A 20,000-nucleotide genomic window follows, 5' to 3' on the forward strand; every position below is an offset into this window, starting at 1 on the left:
TCACACACACACTCACACACACACACACACACACACACACACACACCCCTCACACAAACACACACACACCCCTCACACACACACTCTCACACACCCCTCACACACACACACACACACACACTCTCACACACCCCTTACACACACACACACACACACACTCACCAGCTGCATCAGGCTCTTTCCGCCCTGTGAGGTGATGACCCGGAGTTCCGGCTTGCGGCTGTTGGCCATCTGAGGGCTGGGAGGGGGCGGAGACTTGGCCGGAACTACTTTCCCCAGACTGTTGCCGTTGGAGACAGAGAGGAGGCCCGGGGAGGCCCTGGCACTCACATACCCGTTCGCTGAAAATAGACACAAACAAAAAGCTCCTTATATATTACACACACACTATGCTCACAAGCAGAAAACTCATTATACACTCACCGAACACTTCATTAGGGACATTTTTACTTTATTACACCTACTTATTCATGCGATTACCTAATCAGCCAATTCTGTAGCAGCAGTGCAATGCATACCATCATAGTAGATACGGGTAAGGGGCTTCAGTTTATGTTCACCTCAACCATCAGAATGGGAAAAAAAAATCTACGTGACTAAGGAATGATTGTTGGTGGCAGACAGTGCGGTTTGAGTATCTCAGAAACTGCTGATCTCCTGGGATTTTCATGCCCCCAGAGTTTGCAAAGAATGGTGCAAAAAACAAGCAGTTGTGCAGACAGAAACGCCTTGTTAATGAGAGACGTCAGAGGAGAATGGCCAGACTGGACAAAGCCGACAGGAAGGAGCCAGTAACGCAAATAACCACACATTACAACAGTGGTATGTAGAAGAGCATCTCTGAACGCACAACGCATCATAACTGTAAGTGGATAGGCTACAGCAGAAGTCCAATTGAGAAAATGAAGTCTAATAAATACCGAATAAAATGCTCACTGAGTGTATATTATACACACACACCGTAATCACAAACAAACACTGTGAAGAACAGCCAGACTGGTTTAAGCTGACAGGAAGGTGACAGTAACTCAAATAACCGCGCGTTACAACAGCAGTGTGCAGAAGAGCATCTCTGAACATGCGGCACGTCGAACCTGGCAGTGGGTGTGCTACAGCAGCAGAACACCAATGAGTCCAAAAACGCAAGTTTAATAACCACCTAATAAAGTGGTCAGTGAGTGTACGCGCCTGCTCGGAGGCAGGAAACCTCAAGCCTCTCTCTCCCCGAGGGTGTGACAAGGCGAGAGAGTGTGCCCTCTCCCTCCGTCTCTCCGGCCCTGCAGACCCTCTGATAAGGGTGTATTATTAGAAGGCCAGTCAGGTTTGGGATATGAGCCCCCCCCCCCCCCCCCCCCCCTTGACCAGGAACGCCAGGACTGTCCTTGGACTCTTCCCAGTATTCCGGATGAGGAATCCTACGAGCGGCTGCAGTGGAAGGAATACCCTCTGAGGTGTGCCATGGAAACACACGGACACACTGACCAACAGACACACACAGGTACCCTAGATACCCCAAACAAACACACTAACCAACAGACACGCAGAGATACCCTAGATACCTTGAACAAACACACTAACCAACAGACACACACAGATACCCTAGATACTTCGAACAAACACACTAACCAACAGACACGCAGAGATACCCTAGATACCCCAAACAAACACACTAACCAACAGACACACACAGATACCCTAGATACTTCGAACAAACACACTAACCAACAGACACGCAGAGATACCCTAGATACCTTGAACAAACACACTAACCAACAGACACACACAGATACCCTAGATACCCCAAACAAACACACTAACCAACAGACACGCAGAGATACCCTAGATACCTTGAAAAAACACACTAACCAACAGACACACACAGATACCCTAGATACCCCAAACAAACACACTAACCAACAGACACGCAGAGATACCCTAGATACCTCGAACAAACACACTAACCAACAGACACACACAGATACCCTAGATACCCCAAACAAACACACTAACCAACAGACACGCAGAGATACCCTAGATACCCCAAACAAACACACTAACCAACAGACACACACAGATACCCTAGATACCCCAAACAAACACACTAACCAACAGACACACACAGATACCCTAGATACCACAAACTCAAATACTGTCACTCATGTCAACCATGTCCTTAAGGAACTGTTTTCTTTAAATAATAAAACATCCCTATTGTAAGGCTGGCTCATAGCTATGAGCAGCACAGGGAACACTGGCTATCCCAGAGATAGAGGGGGCTCGAACCCTGGTCTGAAGAGCCCCGGCCCTTGTGATTTCAGCTGTTGTACGGCACTTAATCGATCGGTAAAAGTGGGTGATTGCACGGTCTGACTTGGTCTTCAGATTTGTTTTTTCAGACTAGGTTTTTTGGGATTGTTTTTTGTTTTTTTCAAATGTTCTACAACTGTAAAGAGTAATTGCACTGACAGTTTCAGCCTTCCACACAGTTTTGAAAGAAAAAGCGTTCTGGGGTGGGTAGACTAAGTGCGTCCATCCCTTTTGCACAAAGTATTCTCTAACCAATCAGATGCCAGCACTGCTCCATGTAGTATTGATCCGTAGCAGCTGGCTTGCCCACTTTGAAAATTAACCGTTAAAAGTAAGCAGATAAATATGGAAAAAATGTTCTGTCTGGATAAATTGATTCATGAATGTATGATGCTCGATCATGGGCGGGGCCAGAGTAGACTGCAGAAAGTATTTTATTATTTTTTTTACCTTATAGTAAACCGGTAGTGATGGTTACATCAGCATTAGAATGTTCACTTCAGAATACTCTAATGACATGCTTGTGACCTCACAGGTTACAGGGTTAAAGGTGAAAGGTGAGTGTGTGGCTCTCCAGGACCAGGACCAGTGGACCCCTGGTCCACAGTGCCCCAGCTCAGTGCTCTGTTGCTGGGGTACAGTCACTGCTGCCAGCTGGGGACATGTGGAGGTCTGCGGCCCTGCCTGCCTTCCTCCCCCTTTCCCTCTCCCTGGCGCTGGGAGAGGAGTTTCTCCCACAGCTGATATCTGAGCCTCAGAGACAGGGGAGAGCGGGAGGGGGAGGGAGAGGGGGAGGGGGAGAGGGCCATGGAGGTGCACATTTGTGTGCGCGCGTGTGTGTGCATGTGTTTGTGCGTGTCTGTGATTGTGAGTGTGTGTGTGTGTGTGTGTGTGTGTGTGTGAGAGAGAGAGAGTATGTGTGTGTCTGTGATTGTGAATGTGTGTGTTGGTGTGTGTGTGTGTATGTGTATGTGTGCCTGTGTCTGTGATTGTGAGTGAATGTGTGTGTGTGTGTCTGTGATTGTGAGTGTGTGTGTGTGTCTGTGATTGTGAGTGAGTGTGTGTGTGCGTGTCTATGTTTGCTGGTGTGTATGTGGGTGCATATGTGTGTGTGTGTGTCTGTGATTGTGAGTGAGATTGTGTGTCTGTGATTGTGAGTGAGTGTGTATGTGCATGTTTGCTGGTGTGTATGTGTGTGCTATAATGTGTTGTAATGTTATGTGAGGGCCTGGGAGTGGGGGTCTCTCTTTCTCTCACAGGCCAGGCTTGGGAACATCAGGAACGTGGGGAACGTGGGGAATGAGGGGTGACTTTAATGGCGACATTCCCAGAGCGACGGCCTTCGTGCGACAGCTGGCAGCTGGGGGGCGGGGCCGAGGGGGCCGAGGGGGAGGGGGGTTTCCGTAGCAACTCGGATTTTCACCCTCCTTAACCGCTGCGAGCCAGAGTGTAGACATAGACCCCGCTAAACGCCGTCGCAGTGTGTAGACACAGACCCCGCTAAACGCCGTCGCAGTGTGTAGACACAGACCCCGCTAAACGCCGTCGCAGTGTGTAGACACAGACCCCGCTAAACGCCGTCGCTGGTCATTTACAAACATCTTCTCAGACTGGCCGACCATAACCGCGGTCTGCCAGGCTTTCAGTCCCCTCCCACTGGTGTGTGTATGTGTATATGTGAGTGTATGAGTGTGTGAATGTGTGTGTTTGTGTGCGTGAGTGAATAGTCCCTGTGTGAGTCTGTGTGTGTGTAAGAGTGTGTGTGTGTCTGTGTGTGAGTGTGCGTGTGTCTGTGTGTGTGTGAGTGAGAGTGTGTGTGTGAGTGTGTCTGTGTGTGTGTGAGTGTGTGTGTGTCTGTGTGAGTGAATAGTCCCTGTGTGAGTCTGTGTGTGTGTGTGTGTGTGAGTGTGTGTGTGTGTGAGTGAGAGTGTGTGTGTGTGAGTGTGTGTGTGTCTGTGTGTGTGTGAGTGAGAGTGTGTGTGTGAGTGTGTGTGTGTCTGTCTGTGTGTGTGAGTGAATAGTCCCTGTGTTTGTCTGTGTGTGTGTGTGTGTGAGTGTGTGTGTGTGTGAGAGTGTGTGTGTGTGTCTGTGTGTGTGTGAGTGTCTGTGTGAGTGAATAGTCCCTGTGTGAGTCTGTGTGTGTGTGTGTGTGAGTGTGTGTGTGTCTGTGTGTGTGTGAGTGAATAGTCCCTGTGTGAGTCTGTGTGTGTGTGTGTGAGAGTGTGTGTGTGAGTGAGAGTGTGTGTGTGAGTGTGTGTGTGTGTGTGTGTGTGTGAGTGAGAGTGTGTGTGTGAGTGTGTGTGTGTCTGTGTGTGTGTGAGTGAGAGTGTGTGTGTGAGTGTGTGTGTGTCTGTGTGTGTGTGAGTGCTCCTTTGACCTCACCGGACAGGCGGCGGAGGGCAGCTGGTGGGTCCATAAATGTCCCAGCATGCTCCTCAAAACCACCCTGAGTGTGTGCGAGCGACACGAACAACATCAAATACAGAAAAGATTAAGGCCTGTGTTTAATCGTCACTTGTCCTAAATCAGTAAACACAGGCACCTTTTCTCTCCGCACTCAGTCTGGAAGTTAGCTTCAGCGATTAGCGAACTAAGCACACCGTAATTGTGAAGAAGAAATTCAATCAGCATTTCTCCATAACTCTGGATTAACCAGAAATGCGAATGACGGCTTTACTCATCGACTAAGGCAAGCCTTATGGGTTCCAGCCCAGGTGGGAGAGGGTATAGAGTGCAGTTGAGTTAGTTGTTAAGCAAGGGGGGGGGCAGGGGCAGTTTGGAGGGGGGGGGGGGAGAGAGGTGTTAGTCCACCATTCATGTCTACCCCTTACTTCCCCCCCCCCTCTCTCTCCGTATGGATACAGCCACACCTGTTCCCTTCCCAACAGCTGAGGCTCTTAGGACCAGAATTCAGCCTCATAAACAACTCAGAGGAGCAGGAGAGAGGGAGGGGAGACAGACAGAGAGGGGGCAGAGACAGTTCCTACAGATAGTTCAAAGAGATATTGTTCATACGGTTGTTGTTGTACCTCCTATTATTGACGTTGTTTTATGAAAGTGATACTACGCTGTTATGTGGTCTCAAAGCTTATTTGAATTGAACTGAGAGAAAGACAGACAGAGAGAGAGAGAGAGAGAGAGAGAGAGAGAAACTGAGAAAGAGAAGGCCTTTATTCGAAAGTAAAGATAAATAGCACGGTTATTCACCAATCTAAGATGTTAATAAATATCATTAATCCAATTACTAGAGAATGAACAGAAAGAGAGACAGAAACATAAAATAACCGCAGCTCAATTAAGCCCTGCAGGTCATAAACCTCACGTCTGACTGCAAATCTCGGGAGAATATTCATGGACTTTTGCGGGTGCACAACAGACAATCACGCTGTTGGGACTGCGGCGATAGCCTGGAACGTTAGCCACCGCACGCTAGCACACTGCCGTCCGGTCGACGCGAAACGTGCATCGTTCCGGAAGGATCCGTTCGGCTGTCCCCCAATCCCTCGCAAGAGCCAACGTCTTGAGCAGACCGCGTGTTGCCGTGGAGACAGCCATGTATTGGCGTGTTTTCGGCGTAGCCGCTCGACGGGGGGTGGGGGGGTGGGGGGGTAGTTGTTTGTGGATACAAGCACAAACCCTGCTTCCCAAAGAACAAAAAGAAAAGAAAAAACGAGAGACCGTTCTCGTTTCGGTCTCCCAGAAGAAAACGGTTCGCCGTGAAGAAATAGGTCATGGCGTTTTGGCTGCTGCAAAGCTCCTTTTCAAATCTTCTCACGCACCGAGCGACTCACTCCGGAACACGGCGCAGCAGCCCACACCGGAGGCTCTGACTCACCGCTAACGTGCTAACGCGGCTACGCATGCCCGGAGGAATGCGGAGATATGCAGGCACTAATCTGTGACTTTTAACCGGCTTCAGCGTTCACAGCGGACTGCGAAAACCTTGGCCTCCGGAGCCCCCACGTCTCCCGACCTCCTCCCAGCGGGTACGCGGTCGTCGTGGTGACTGACACTCACCTACTGGACTTGGGCATCCCCCGTTCGAGTTGTTCAGGTCACCTCCCAGAAGCGCACCTGCGAGAGGGGTACGTAAAGAGAGCGTGATTATTCATGATTACTCACGGTTAATTATTCACTATTAGCCTCTATCGTACTCCCCAGACTCCCGTCAAATGCAGTCGCTTAGCTCATGATACATTACTGGGAGAAAACGAGGAGGAACACTCCATCAGTCAATCAATAACCTCCACCCAAGAGAACAAAACCAATGGTGACAGGTAGATACTTTCCGGCCCCGGAAAGCATCCACCAATCACTGTTGTTGTTGTTGCCTGGGTGGTTAGCAACGTCCTCCATGCATGATTGGTGGAGCTTCTTGCTGTTTACCTCTGGGGAATTACAGGAAGTACAAGAACATCGAGGACTAAGACTAAGCGACCGGCCAGCGGTTACCTGCGCTGGCCGGTCGCTGCGGTAACCCTGGAGACACCGTGTTCCTCTGGAGGGCCGGTTGCTGTGGCGACAGGAGGCGGGGATCCGAGAGCGACGATGTCACAAAGGAGGTGGTTACCAGGGCGCCGCCGGGGTTACTGAAGGGCAGAGCGCTCTGATTGGACACGGGGACCGTGGCGGGCATGGAGAAGGAAGGGGGCGGGACGGCGGACTAAAGGAGGGAAAGGATGGAGAGAGAGAGAGAGGGAGTGAGAGGGAGTGAGAGGGAGTGAGCGAGAGAGAGGGAGAGAGAGAGAGGGAGAGAGAGGGAGTGAGAGAGAAGGAGAGAGAGGGAGTGAGCGAGAGGGAGAGAGAGAGGGAGTGAGCGAGAGAGAGGGAGAGAGAGAGAGAGGGAGTGAGCAAGAGAGAGGGAGAGGGAGAGAGAGGGAGAGAGAGAGAGAGGGAGAGAAGGTGTATTAGACGTAGGCATGCATCCATCTAAGAGTGCGTTCATCATCACTTCTCACCACAACAAGGCAGGCTTTCGTCCACTGCATTTCAAGCAGCATTCAATGTTAAACACACGCAGAAGGCTCATTCCAGGTTAAATGAGAAATTTTCCCAGAATCACACACCTCACTTAATGGGTCATTACACTCTCGAGCACTGCCGGCACCTGATGGGTTAGATAATACTTCACTGAAATGTGATTGGCCACACCTACTCTACCCTCCCCAGAACATGTAGAACCAGGCTGAAACAGTGAGTGGAATCACTCTTTAAGCTCAACATCAACCTTCCGCTTAAATTCTCTGGTGCATCTTACTTGTGCCTTCTGATCAGAGGCTTCGGACTGGTGTAAAAACCCATGCTTACACAGACAGGCACAGCAGCACTTTTGAGGCTGCTTCATACCAAACCGAATCACGATGCATTAGCAGAACCCTTTAACCCCACCGAAGGGTAGGTTTCTTTTGGAATATTTTCTCAGTCTGTGTTCTAGAATCAATTTCTTTCGGTCACCAGTCATGATTGTTACATCAGCATTGGAATATTCAGTTAAGAACATTCTTGTCACATATTTCTGATCTTAAACATTGATGGCATAGGTTTCACAGACATAGGTTAACCCTTGACCTAGACTAAATTCAATTTTAGAATTAAAAAAACAGATTTTAGTCCAGGACTAAGATTAATCTGTGGCCGGGTTAAGACAATAATGTTGGAATTAAAATAAACGAAAGGAAACGGCATCTCAAGACAGGGAAGGGGAGAACAGATCAGAAGTCCAGAAAGCGTTTTCTACACACTGTCAGTTAGGAAGCCTGGCATCTGTTCTCCATTTTTTTTCCTAATTATAGTTCCCCTCCTGGTGGTCTCCGAAGTCCAGGCACTCTCTCCAGTAACAGTAAAAAAAAAAAAAGGTAACTAATCTTGAATAATAATCTAATAATAATAATAATCATAATAATCTTCATGAATCAGACATGAATGGCCTCCCTGGTCCTTCTACATTCTCCCTGAAGTTCTCGTCACTCATCCGCTCCGAGACCGAGACGGAAGCACTTCGTCCAGATATCTCCCCCCCTTTCCGATATCACTATCCCTCTTGTCTAACCCAAAAAAAAAGAAAAAACGGGTCGCGGCGGGAACATAAAACAGGTCGTGGCGGGAACATAAAACGGGTGGCGGCGGTTCCGTCAGGGCCGGCGGTGAGACGGGCGCAGACCGGGCCCAGTTTCGGAGTCGCGGTCCTAGCCTGGGGCGCGCCGAGCAAAACCCGGCACCCGTCGCCGTGTGGAAGCCTATTCCAGCTCACTCCCTGGCAGCAAGCAAAAAGAAGAAGAAACTGGGGCTCTATATAGGGCGTGTGGAGCAGGCGAGGCCACCGGCCCCCAACGGGACCCACTTTACAGAAGTTAAGGTTTTGGTTTTTTTGAACGGGTTCTCAGCCACCAATCAGAGGCCCTCGCTCCGGACACGAGGGCCGGTTTTGTTCTGAAACATAAACGCTTGCCATTGCCACCCCGCCGTTTCACAGGAAGAGTGCCCTTGTCGCCTTTGGTAAATGTGACCACTTCACTGCGATTTCTGTCGGGGTCTTGCCGGGGAATTCCAATTATTACAATGTCTGGGTGCGCTGCAGTCAGAAATGAATGTCTGCAACAGCTGCAGTAATTTTCCCAGACACAGGATATTGATTGCAAACGACGGGGTCGCTTTTCCTGAAGACTATCAGCGCAATCACAAAGGACATGTTGGCCTTTTGGCTGAAGAGTAGCCTATGCATTTCACAATAATTCACTTCTCAATTATCGGTTATCACTATGCCTGAAAATAAGATCATCAAAGGGGATTTAGCTGTGTATCTAGACGGGGAAAGAGTGGAATCTTAAGACCACACACTCGTGCGCTAACCGTGATGGAAAAAACAGGTTCAAATCTTTTACAGACCAGGACCACACCGACGGCAGAGGCTGAGAATCATACCTTTTCTACACAAGATGACCAAAGGCCTGCACACAGGATAACGACATACTATAGTCTTCCACAGGAACTCCACAAGAGTCCACAGGAACTCACACCAAAAGATGTTTTTTGATACACCTGTTAATGAGTTCTTCCGAGCGTTCTATAACTTTGCTCCAAACTCTGGACATTTTCTATTCAGTGCTGGTTTGCTAATCATATTTTATCATTGGAGGAGAATGCCGTGGGCACGAAAGCTCTCCCCATTGTAGTTTAAAGGTCATTATTACTAAAATTGGCCCTCCACTGAATGGACGAAGGTATTAGGCGAATTGACACGACCTTCAGTCAGGCGTCAGTCTGGAGCCAGGTCAATCACAGACGGGGCAGATGGGGGAAAGTTGGATCCACAGGCTAGGACCCTGAGAGGATGGGCTATCTCCACCCCCTCCCCAAATCCGGGAAGAGTCTCCTCCGGACTGCTGATGAGCTTGTGAGGCTGACCGTCCAGAGGGCGGAAATATATATATATATAAAAAAATGTTATAAAGAATTTGACAAAACCAACACTCCTGGACATAATAACAGGAGGGAAGGGGGATGAGATCGCGCTCCTCGCCCCCGACCCAGCTCTGGAAAGCGGTTAAAGGTTATAACCGCACCAGAACAGCGTCCAGCGGACGCCCCCTGAACGTCTGTGAATACGGTGCGTTTCTTCACATGGAAATGGGCTGAACTTTGCACTCGTAAGTGCATCAGTCATGGCCATCAGGCAAAAACGCATAAAAAACCCGAGCTCTTGCTCGCTCTCGAGGGCTTCCGTGGGTGTCTCACCGACACGCATAATTCACTGCATAATACCAGATCAAACGATTTGTTCCCGTTTGACGAGATGACGGATTGTTCCTTTTGCTTTTGTTTTCCTCTCAGAAATAAGATCTCATCTCATTTCTTCAAGAAGGGATTCTTCCATGTAATGAGGCCGACAATATGTGCTGTTGGCGGAGGGGGAAAGCCTTTTAAAAATGTTTTCTTTCTCATTACTGCAGGAAAAAGATGTACAGGATTTTGAAAACAAAGAAAATAAATAAAGAATTTGAAGGGGTGGGTGGGTACTTTCAGAGGTCACGTGAGCACTCGCAACCAATCAGAGAAGGGTTTTTTTTATTTTATGATCCAGCCACACGTCCTGGCACAAGCCCACGTGTTGCAGTCTCCCTCTCCAAGGGACAAGTCTCCAATACCCGATCACCATGTCACAAGAGTCGCCCTGAGGCAACAGGCCGGCCAGGGCCCCAGGAGGCCCAGCCAGGGGGACAAGCTAAGCGGTCGACAAATGGATTACCAACCGTACAAAGACAGAGTGCAATCTGACGACGAGTCGGCGGTTTGCAGGGGAGAGAGCTGGAAATACCCTGTAGGTGAGCTAATTAGCAAAACGGTGGGTATATGCACTCTTCAGACGGTTAACCCTGTTAGCGTTAGCGAGGGTCGCCTGCTACACTCAACAGACACATAATTCATTAGCGTTAGCATGTGGTACCTGGTGCACTATTAGCCCATTAGTTGTAGTGAGTGGGGTCTGCAGACACCGAACCCGTTAGCATTATCGTCAGCATTCGCGACCCCCATTCCTTCAGACAACCCTCACTATCCATGTCTTATTCAGTATGGGGGGGGGGGGGGGGTGTTATCTGATGCCTAATGTATACCAACATGGGTGGACAAACACTCAATGACGTGAACCAATCGCAGTGCTTTGTGTTGGAGAACAACCAACTTTTAATTGGCTCACACGAGTTAGCGATAGCTTATAAGTAGCTTGGCCATTATGGGAGGGGTCACTCACAGCAGAAGGGGGGGGTGGTGTGAGTGATTTATTTTGTATTTTTTAGGGTGGGGGGCGGGGTGGAGGGGGGTGGAAAGCTTGTCACTCGGTGATGCAGCCACATTCCCGTACTCACGGACAGCCTATAGCTGAGCATCATTTTATCGAACTCCTCGTCAATCTTTTTGTATTTCTCCTGGGTGCAGGGGGTGACCGGGCGGGGCTCCTGGGCCTCCGGGCTCTCGCACCCCCGCTGACCCTTCTTATTCAGCACCTTGGGTCCCCGCAGAGGACGGAGGGAGAGACGGAGGGAGAGAGAGAGAGAGGAGGTTAGAGGAGGTAGCACACTCACTCCGTAGCGTTTGAAGAGGATGTCCAGATCCTCGGTGGTCTTGCGGTACTTGTCGTCGTTCAGCGGGCTTTGGTCGATGGAGTCCTCGCCGTCCGGCTCCGGACTGTCGCAGCCGTTGAAGCCCTTCCTGCGCAACGTCTGCCGGACGCAGGGGGGGGGAGGGGAAAGAGACGCGTGACGCGGCTGCTGATTTCACGGTCCCGCTCCCTCGCAATGCTCCTTACCCTGCCAGCCGAGTGCCACCGCCATCACCACCGTCATCATCATCATCATCATCATCATCATCATACTGCAGTCACTGTCAATGAGTTAGCTCCATCTTGATCTTTAACTGAAAGTATAACTGATCTTTCACTGAAAGTATAACTGACCTTTAACTGAAAGTATAACTGATCTTTAACTGAAAGTATAACTGATCTTTAACTGAAAGTATAACTGATCTTTAACTGAAAGTAACTGATCTTTCACTGAAAGTATAACTGACCTTTAACTGAAAGTATAACTGATCTTTAACTGAAAGTAACTGATCTTTAACTGAAAGTATAACTGATCTTTAACTGAAAGTAACTGATCTTTAACTGAAAGTATAACTGATCTTTAACTGAAAGTAACTGATCTTTAACTGAAAGTATAACTGATCTTTAACTGAAAGTAACTGATCTTTAATTGAAAGTATAACTGATCTTTAACTGAAAGTAACTGATCTTTAACTGAAAGTAGTAACTGATTCCATTTTACCACCAATGGCACACAGACCCCCTTCAGGGCCTCGCATTGGTATCTGCTACATCTCTAAGCGGAGAGATGTTTATTCCAGCCTGGGGCAGGTGATTGGTAAGGTGGGGATAATGCACAGTGCTGGTGCAGACCCAAATCTTTCTTAGCAGCTGTGGGAGCTGCCGTCTGCGGGGGACGAGGCAGATCGATAGCAGCTGCTTATCTTCACAAAGGGCCAAAAATCTCTTCCGCTGCTGTGGGGGTAGCAGGTCTAAGACAGGGGGGGCGGGGTGCTTTGGAGGCAGCTGAGCCTGTGTAGGATAGGCTTTGGTAGGCTTGTCTGTGCTAGGCTAAGCTATGGTAGGCTTGTCTGTGCTAGGCTAGGCTATGGTAGGCTTGTCTGTGCTAGGCTAGGTTATGGTAGGGCTGTCTGTGCTAGGCTAGGCTATGGTAGGCTTGTCTGTGCTAGGCTACGCTAAGGTAGGGCTGTTTGTGCTGGACTAGGCTATGGTAGGCTTGTCTGTGCTAGGCTAGGCTATGGTAGGCTTGTCTGTGCTAGGCTAAGCTAAGGTAGGGCTGTTTGTGCTGGACTAGGCTATGGTAGGCTTGTCTGTGCTAGGCTAGGCCATGGTAGGCTTGTCTGTGCTAGGCTAGGCTATGGTAGGCTTGTCTCTGCTAGGCTAGGTTATAATAGGCTTGTCTTCACGAGGCTAAGCTATGGTAGGCTTGTCTGTGTAGACTGTACACTACCACCCTTTGTGGACCCCAGTCCAATTTGTATCCCTCCTATTACACTCCATCTCTCTGTCCTCCCCTCTCTTGATCTCTCCATCCATCCATGTGCCCTTCATTCTGCCTCTCTCTCTCTCTCTTCCAGTGTTTTAAACCAGGAGCCCCTGTCATGACCGCAAAGGGGGCTAAAATGCACTTTGGAAAAGAAACATGGATTTTAAACATTATCCTCGTTCAAACTTTCTTTTTAAAGTACATTTGGGAGAGCGTATGACTATGAATCATCTGGTGGGCGGCATGAGATCGGTGAAAGTCTACGCATTGTCAGGGGAGAAATGCAGGCTTCTCTGCAGAAACTGGAATCAGTTCTTTTCCATTTGACCAAGCTTAATGAAGCTCAGTCTTCTTAATTTGCCTGACTGATTATCATTGGACTAATTGTCTATTTTAATTAGAATGTAATGGAATCTTCTAATTGTGGATGGTTTGTGACGATTTCTTTCTCTGGTACAATTTGGAGTAAGAACAAGACTGGATACTTATGTACAGGCACAATGGGTAAATTTCAGCCATTCGTCCCCATAATTGCCACCATTTTGTATCGTCATTGGAGCCTGGAGGCAAGATGAGGTGTCATGAACCCCACAAAATGGTAGCCTTTATGTGCCGTAGGGTGTGGTGGGACCATTGCTATTGATAGATTCAGGGTAGCCCCAACTGTTACACGTCATGTAATTTGTCACCCCCGCTTCATAGTAAGCATCACAATGACACAGAGAAGTCACTGTGTGTCTGTAGCAGGGAGCTGGCCTCAGTAGTTTGCTCACACTCTGAATTTGTACAGCACCTCTACACCTCTCACTTTTATTCTCTCCAGTCTCTCGGTTTCCCCCAATTTCCCTCTCTCCTCCCCACTGTCTGTCTCTCTCTCTCTCCCACCATCTCTCCCATTATCTATCTGTCTCTCTCCCTCTCTCCCACTCAATCTATCTCTTTCTCTCTCTCCCACACTCCCTTTCTCTCTCTGTCTCTCCGCCTCTCTTGCTCTTTCTTTCTCCCTTCCTCTCTTGCTCTGTCTCTCCCCCCACTATCAATCTCTCCCACCATCTCTCTCTCCAGCTCTTCATCTCTCTTTCTCCTTCTCTCCCTGCCCCCCCTCCTTCTCTCTCCTTCCCTCTCTCTCTCTCTCTCTCTCTCTCTCTCTTGTGTTGCCAGGGTGAGGATGTCCTACTGAGCTCAGAGTAGGCTGGTGATTGGCTGGCCTACACTCTCCCTCTGGCCCCTCCCCCCCCTGGGTCAGGCTCGTCCAATCACCAGCGTCCTTCCTTCACCTACTCCCTCCCCCTCCCTGTCATCTCTCTGCCTGCCTGCCCTCCTTCATCTCCCTCCTTTAATCCCTCGTTCCTTCACTCTTTTCATCGTCTGCCTGTGTCCCTCCACTCTCTATCCCCTCTATCCCTCTCTCCCCCTCTCCTCTCTATTCCCTCTATCCCTCTCTCCCCCTCCACACACCACCTCCCACTTTTTCTCTTTCCCTCCCTCGCATCCCATCTCTTCCTCTCTTGTTCTCTCCATCTCTCGATTCAACTAATTTCAGGAACGCTTTTTTGTTGCCGTGACATACTTAAACGCAGTGCCAAGTCTTACACACGCGAAAAAGAGAGGGAGTCGCTCTCTCTCTCTTGCTCTCTCGGTCCCTTCCCACGAGCCCACGTGCCGGGGGACACTGGCCCAGGGGCATTATGGGACAGCGGCCCTCCGCTCGACACGGCCGTGCGTCCCGAGTGCCGTTCGGCCATCTTGTGTGCTTCAGACGACCTCCGTCACCGACGGGCGCGTGCGCACTCGCACGACCTTCGCTAAAAGCCGTGTGTAGGTCACGACTCCCAACCCGCGCCCCCGAGCTCTCCACAGCGCATAGGCCCGCGAGAACAACCTCAACGCACCTGCGCCTTCTGCACCTGGAACCTGAACGTTCTGTACCTAAAACCTGAATCTCCTCACCTGGAACCTGAACGTTCTGTACCTAAAACCTGAATCTTCTGCACCTGGAACCTGAACGTTCTGTACCTAAAACCTGAATCTTCTGCACCTGGAACCTGAACGTTCTGTACCTAAAACCTGAATCTTCTGCACCTGGAACCTGAACGTTCTGTACCTAAAACCTGAATCTTCTGCACCGGACTCCTTGTGAATCTGCTATACCTGACTCCTCTAGAATCCTCTATACCTGAAATCTTCTGAATCTTCTGTACCTGCAACCTAAAACCACGGGGGCCACACACTATGAAAAGAAATCAAAATAAAGACGGTTAATTTGCTTCTATAAACCTAGTCCCTCTGCTGAGTAGTCAAACAATATGAAGGTTAACAAGCCTGCTGTGATTTCCGATTTCTGCGAAGCGCCACCAGCCTGATCACCGTGTGAGGTAAAGGTGAGATCGTATCCAGGCAACCGCAGGTCACATAACCAACCAAACCCCCCCCCCCTCCAGTGGAGATGGATTAGGAATGTGGGAGATATGATGGCCCATAGGGACGTCAGTGGAATCTGTCACAGCTGGCTTCGCCCCGCAGAGAATCACCGGGGCAACCAGGGACTGTGCATGGGGGTGTAATGATGTCTATACCTCACTGCAAAAGCCCAAGAGTTTCAATATTCCCTCGCCTCATGTGCACCCATACAGTACTCCTAAATCTCCTCAAAGAGGCAGCAGAAATTAGAGCACACACACGCACACACGCACACACGCACGCACACACACACACACACACTTGACCTTGACCTTCTGCAGTCTTGCCCTTAAAACCCAGAACAAGGCCTATTCCTCTCTCTCCATCCCTCGTCCTCATTCTCCCTCCCTCCCTCAATCCCTTGCTCTCTCTTATTTTCTCTCCCGCTCCTCGTTGCTCCCTCTCTCTCACCCTGCCCCTCTCCCTCCCTACCTCACTCTCTCTCTCCCTCTCTCATCCTGCCTCTCTATCTCTCTCACACCCCCTCTTTCTCTCTCTCCCTCTCTCTCTCAACCTGCATCTCTCACCCTGCCTCTCTCTCTCACCCTCACCCTCCCCCTCCCTCCCTCCCTCTGTCTCTCCGTCTCTCTCTCTCTCTCCCTCTCTCCCTCCCTCTCTCTGCAGTCAGGTGGACTAACACACTCTGGCAGGAGAAGCAGGCTGCCCACACTCTCTGCAGGCATGCAAGAGAGAGGGAAGGAGAGAGAGAAAGCATCTCACAGTACGAGAGGGCGATCATCTGCTCCCATGTACGCAATGACAGTATAAACGAAGCAAGAGGGGACCCTTAAAGAAATGGAACACACACACAAACATACTGTAAATACATGGCCTTTTTTGAGAACAGAATGAATAATATATTTCACAGCAGTATATTTTAATCTATACACTTCAATGTGTAAGATCAGCAATAATTGGTATGTATAGTACACCAGCTAGTTAAGGCAAATATTTAATCAGACAATAGTGTGGCAGCAGGTTCAAGCAGGTCAAGAGGTTCAGCTATATTTCAGACCAAATGTCTGATAGGGAAGAAATGTGATCTAAGTGACTTTGACTGTGGAACGATTGTTGGCGCTAAATCCCTGGACCCACCCTCCCGCCCCCTGCCCATCACACCCATGGCCCCGCCCATCACACCCCTGCCCCCGCCCCATGGCCCCACCCATCACACCCATGGCCTGCCACATGGCCCTGCCCATCACACCCATGGCCCCGCCCTTCCTCCCCCTGGCCCCGCCCTCCAGCCCGTGCCCCCCCCCCCCCCCCCCACCCCTGGCCCCGCCCTCCCGCCCCTGGCCCCGCCCTCCCGCCCCTGGCCCCGCCCTCCCGTCCCTGGCCCCGGTCCACACCTCGATGATGTCGGCGTTGGTCCGGCTCTCGTGGGGCTCGTTGTACTCGTGTACTTCAGCAGGACCTTGTCCATGTCGGTGCTGGCGTACTGGAACAGCTTGTTGGAGTGGTTGAAGATGATGAGGGCGATCTCACAGTCACACAGCCACACTCAGCTCGTAGGCCTTCTTCATCAAACCAAACTTCCGCTTCGTGAGGTCACCTGCGGGGAGGGAGACGGGGAGAGGGCGGGGAGAGAGGGAGACGGGGAGAGGAGTGCAGGGGGAGTGAAGGAGAGGGGGAGAGGGGGAGAGGAGTGGAGGGGGAGTGAGGGAGAGGGGGAGATGGGGAGAGGAGTGGAGGGCAGGGAGAGGGGGAGTGCATTACATTACATCACATTACATTGCGTTACATTACATTAGCTGATGCTTTTATCCAAAGTGACTTGCAGTTGATTAGACTAAGCAGGGTCCAATCCCCCCTGGAGCAATGGGTGGCTAAGGGCCTTTGCTCTAAGAACAGCTGCACTGATCTTAGATCTTAGATCTGAGGAGAAAGCTAACAGATCAGAATGCTAGCGTAGCAGAATGTTAACAGCAGAATGCTAGCAGATCAGAATGCTAACAGATCAGAATGCTAGCATAGCAGATGTTAACAGCAGAATGCTAGCAGATCAGAATGCTAACAGAGCAGAATGCTAACATCAGCTGACAGAATGAGTTGTTTTTACACCAGACTGACTGCAGCCCATGAGACTGCGCCTGACATTACATCACGTCACATCATATTACATTGCATTACACATTAATTACACTAAAGAGTTATTAGCAGTCTGCAAGGGAAACCTCTACCAAAACACAAGCACTGCTCATCACTACATCTAACATTACATTACATTACATCATATTATATTGTATTACATCATATTACACATGGACTAAATAGCTATTAGCACACCACCACATAAGAAAATGCTACAATGTGTATTTACACAATGTTAAAAAGAGACATAAGATAATAAACTAGGCCTGCTTCTGACAATTAATAATCCAGTCATTCATTCATTATCCTAACCCGTTTATCCTGAACAGGGTCGCAGGGGGGCTGGAGCCTATTCCAGCGTACATTGGGCGAAAGGCAGGAATACACCCTGGACAGGTCGCCAGTCCATCGCAGGGCACACACACCATTCACTCACACACTCATACCTATGGGCAATTTAGACACTCCAATCAGCCTAACCTGCATGTCTTTGGACTGTGGGAGGAAACCGGAGTACCCGGAGGAAACCCACGCAAACACGGGGAGAACATGCAAACTCCGCCAGAATTAATAATACTAATTGTAATTTTCAACACATTTTCTCACAAGCCAGCTTGTCACCATGGTGACACCATGGTATCTTAAAGGTGGATCTGGAATAAAGGGAAACATCCATGCGGCTGGAAACACCATATTATGATTTTATCACGATCAGTTAAGAACCATATGTGTTACTGGCAACAGGGCCATCATTGGTGGGATTTCCCAGATGTCCCACATCTAAAGCACACTGTCCCTTGTCACTAACGATTTTCGGTATGTTTGAAGTTAACGCAAGCTTTTCAAAATGTTTCATACTTTGGCCAGCGGTGGGGTCAGAGTTCACGTGTTGGAGAGCTGAGCGAGCTGCTAGCTTTGGGCACCAGAGAGCAGGACTGTCTAGCTGCAATAACTCAAGTTAGGTCTGAGAACACTAACACTGCACTAGCCAGTGTGTGTGGTTGGACGGGTGGGGGAATATGTTATGTGTTCATCCCGAAAATACCCAACATGCCGCAAAGCTATTTCCACTGACCAAACCAGCAGGCTAAGGGGGGTGCTTGGGCATTGGTAGGATCCCAGGTCAATTATCCACAATCCTGTGCAGTAACAACCTGGGGAATCATCGTGGGCGGAGAACGCCAGGGCTTGTGGAGCCGATCATATGCAGGAGAAGATTAAGCGGCCAGATGCTGGTGGTCCTAGGTGACCAAGTCACATGATCTCTGACTGGACCGGCTGACCCCAGTCAGAACAAGAGGATTCCATTCTCAACGCCACATCGACTCTAAAACCGCCAACCGCTCTCTCACCACTGTGCTACATGTAACACACCTTCCCAGGTCAAGTCCCACCCGCCTGTCTGAGCTGGTTAACCCACAGGGGTGCGGCCCCCGTGAACACAAACCTCTAATCCGGGGCCGATCGCGTACCACGGGGGTAACCGAGGCTGCGCGGGTTACCATTCCAACCGATCGCTACACCTGCTGATTTCGCTAATTAACAGACCGTCGACCCGTGAGGAGGGCAACCAACCGGACCCCCCCCCTCCCCCCACCCCCACCCGCTCTAAGCCAAAAGAACGGCCAACTCCAGGGAGGACGGAGCTGGTTTCTTCGTGACAGCGCCCAGCCGTTGCCACGGTCTCCGTGGGGCACCGAGCTCTCGGGCAGACCCCCGAGGTGAGCGGGGGGGCGGAGCCTCACCTGCTTGTTGCGCTCGTCCGTGATCCTCTGGATCTGGATCTTCTTCCTCCCCATGGCGGCGCTCTGTCACCGGCGGGCGTGGTGGCTCTCACGGGCGCGGCTCTCCCCCTTGCGTGCGGCGACCGGGCGGGGGCGGGACGGGGCGTTCCCACTCCCACGGAGAAACGGAGGAGAGGAAGAACCAAAATGGAGGGGCGGCGGCCGGCGGGGGGGGCTCAGATCATGTTCCGTGGAAGGGGGGGGGGTTGGAACAGGGTGGGACGAGGGGGGGTGTGCGGTCAAATGAACTGTGGGCTTCCTCTTAAATCCACCCTGGATGGGTCAACACTGGCCAACAGGTTACTCCTGAAATACAGAGAGGTGGAGAAAGAGAGAAAGAAAGGGAGAGAGAGAGGGAGAGAGGGAGAGAGGGAGAGAGGGAGACGAAAATCAATGCCGATATCTCAATCACATTTATTTATTTTGCAATTCTGCACTCTGGCATGGCTGAGTTCTCCCTCTCCCTCTCCCTCTCTCTCTCTCTCTCTGGCTTAAATGTTCTGCTGCCAGCTCTCTCCCCCTCACGCCGACGCGCAGAAAGGCATTTCTCTCAGGCTAGTGCGAGAGAAATGGGGGGGGGGGGGGGGGGGGGGTGGGGGGGCTTGCAGGGAGGACAGTGAACGTGTGTGAGTGTGAGTGTCCCCACAAGGGTACAAAAACCAGTACCTGTGTGTGTGTGTGTGTGTGTGTGAGCCCCAAAATGTACTCCCAACTCTGGTGTCCCCTCAAGGGTAGAAAAACCAGTGTCTGCGTGCGTGTTTGTATGTGCGTC

General features: G+C 50.3%; 1 pseudogene; it reads right to left on the bottom strand.

Moving 5' to 3' along the window:
• Window positions 1–20,000, bottom strand: part of LOC133136531 (myocyte-specific enhancer factor 2D homolog) — a 63,212-nt pseudogene that overhangs the window by 10,335 nt on the left and 32,877 nt on the right.

Source organism: Conger conger, chromosome 9 (assembly GCF_963514075.1).
Source record: "Conger conger chromosome 9, fConCon1.1, whole genome shotgun sequence".
Taxonomy (NCBI): domain Eukaryota; kingdom Metazoa; phylum Chordata; class Actinopteri; order Anguilliformes; family Congridae; genus Conger; species Conger conger.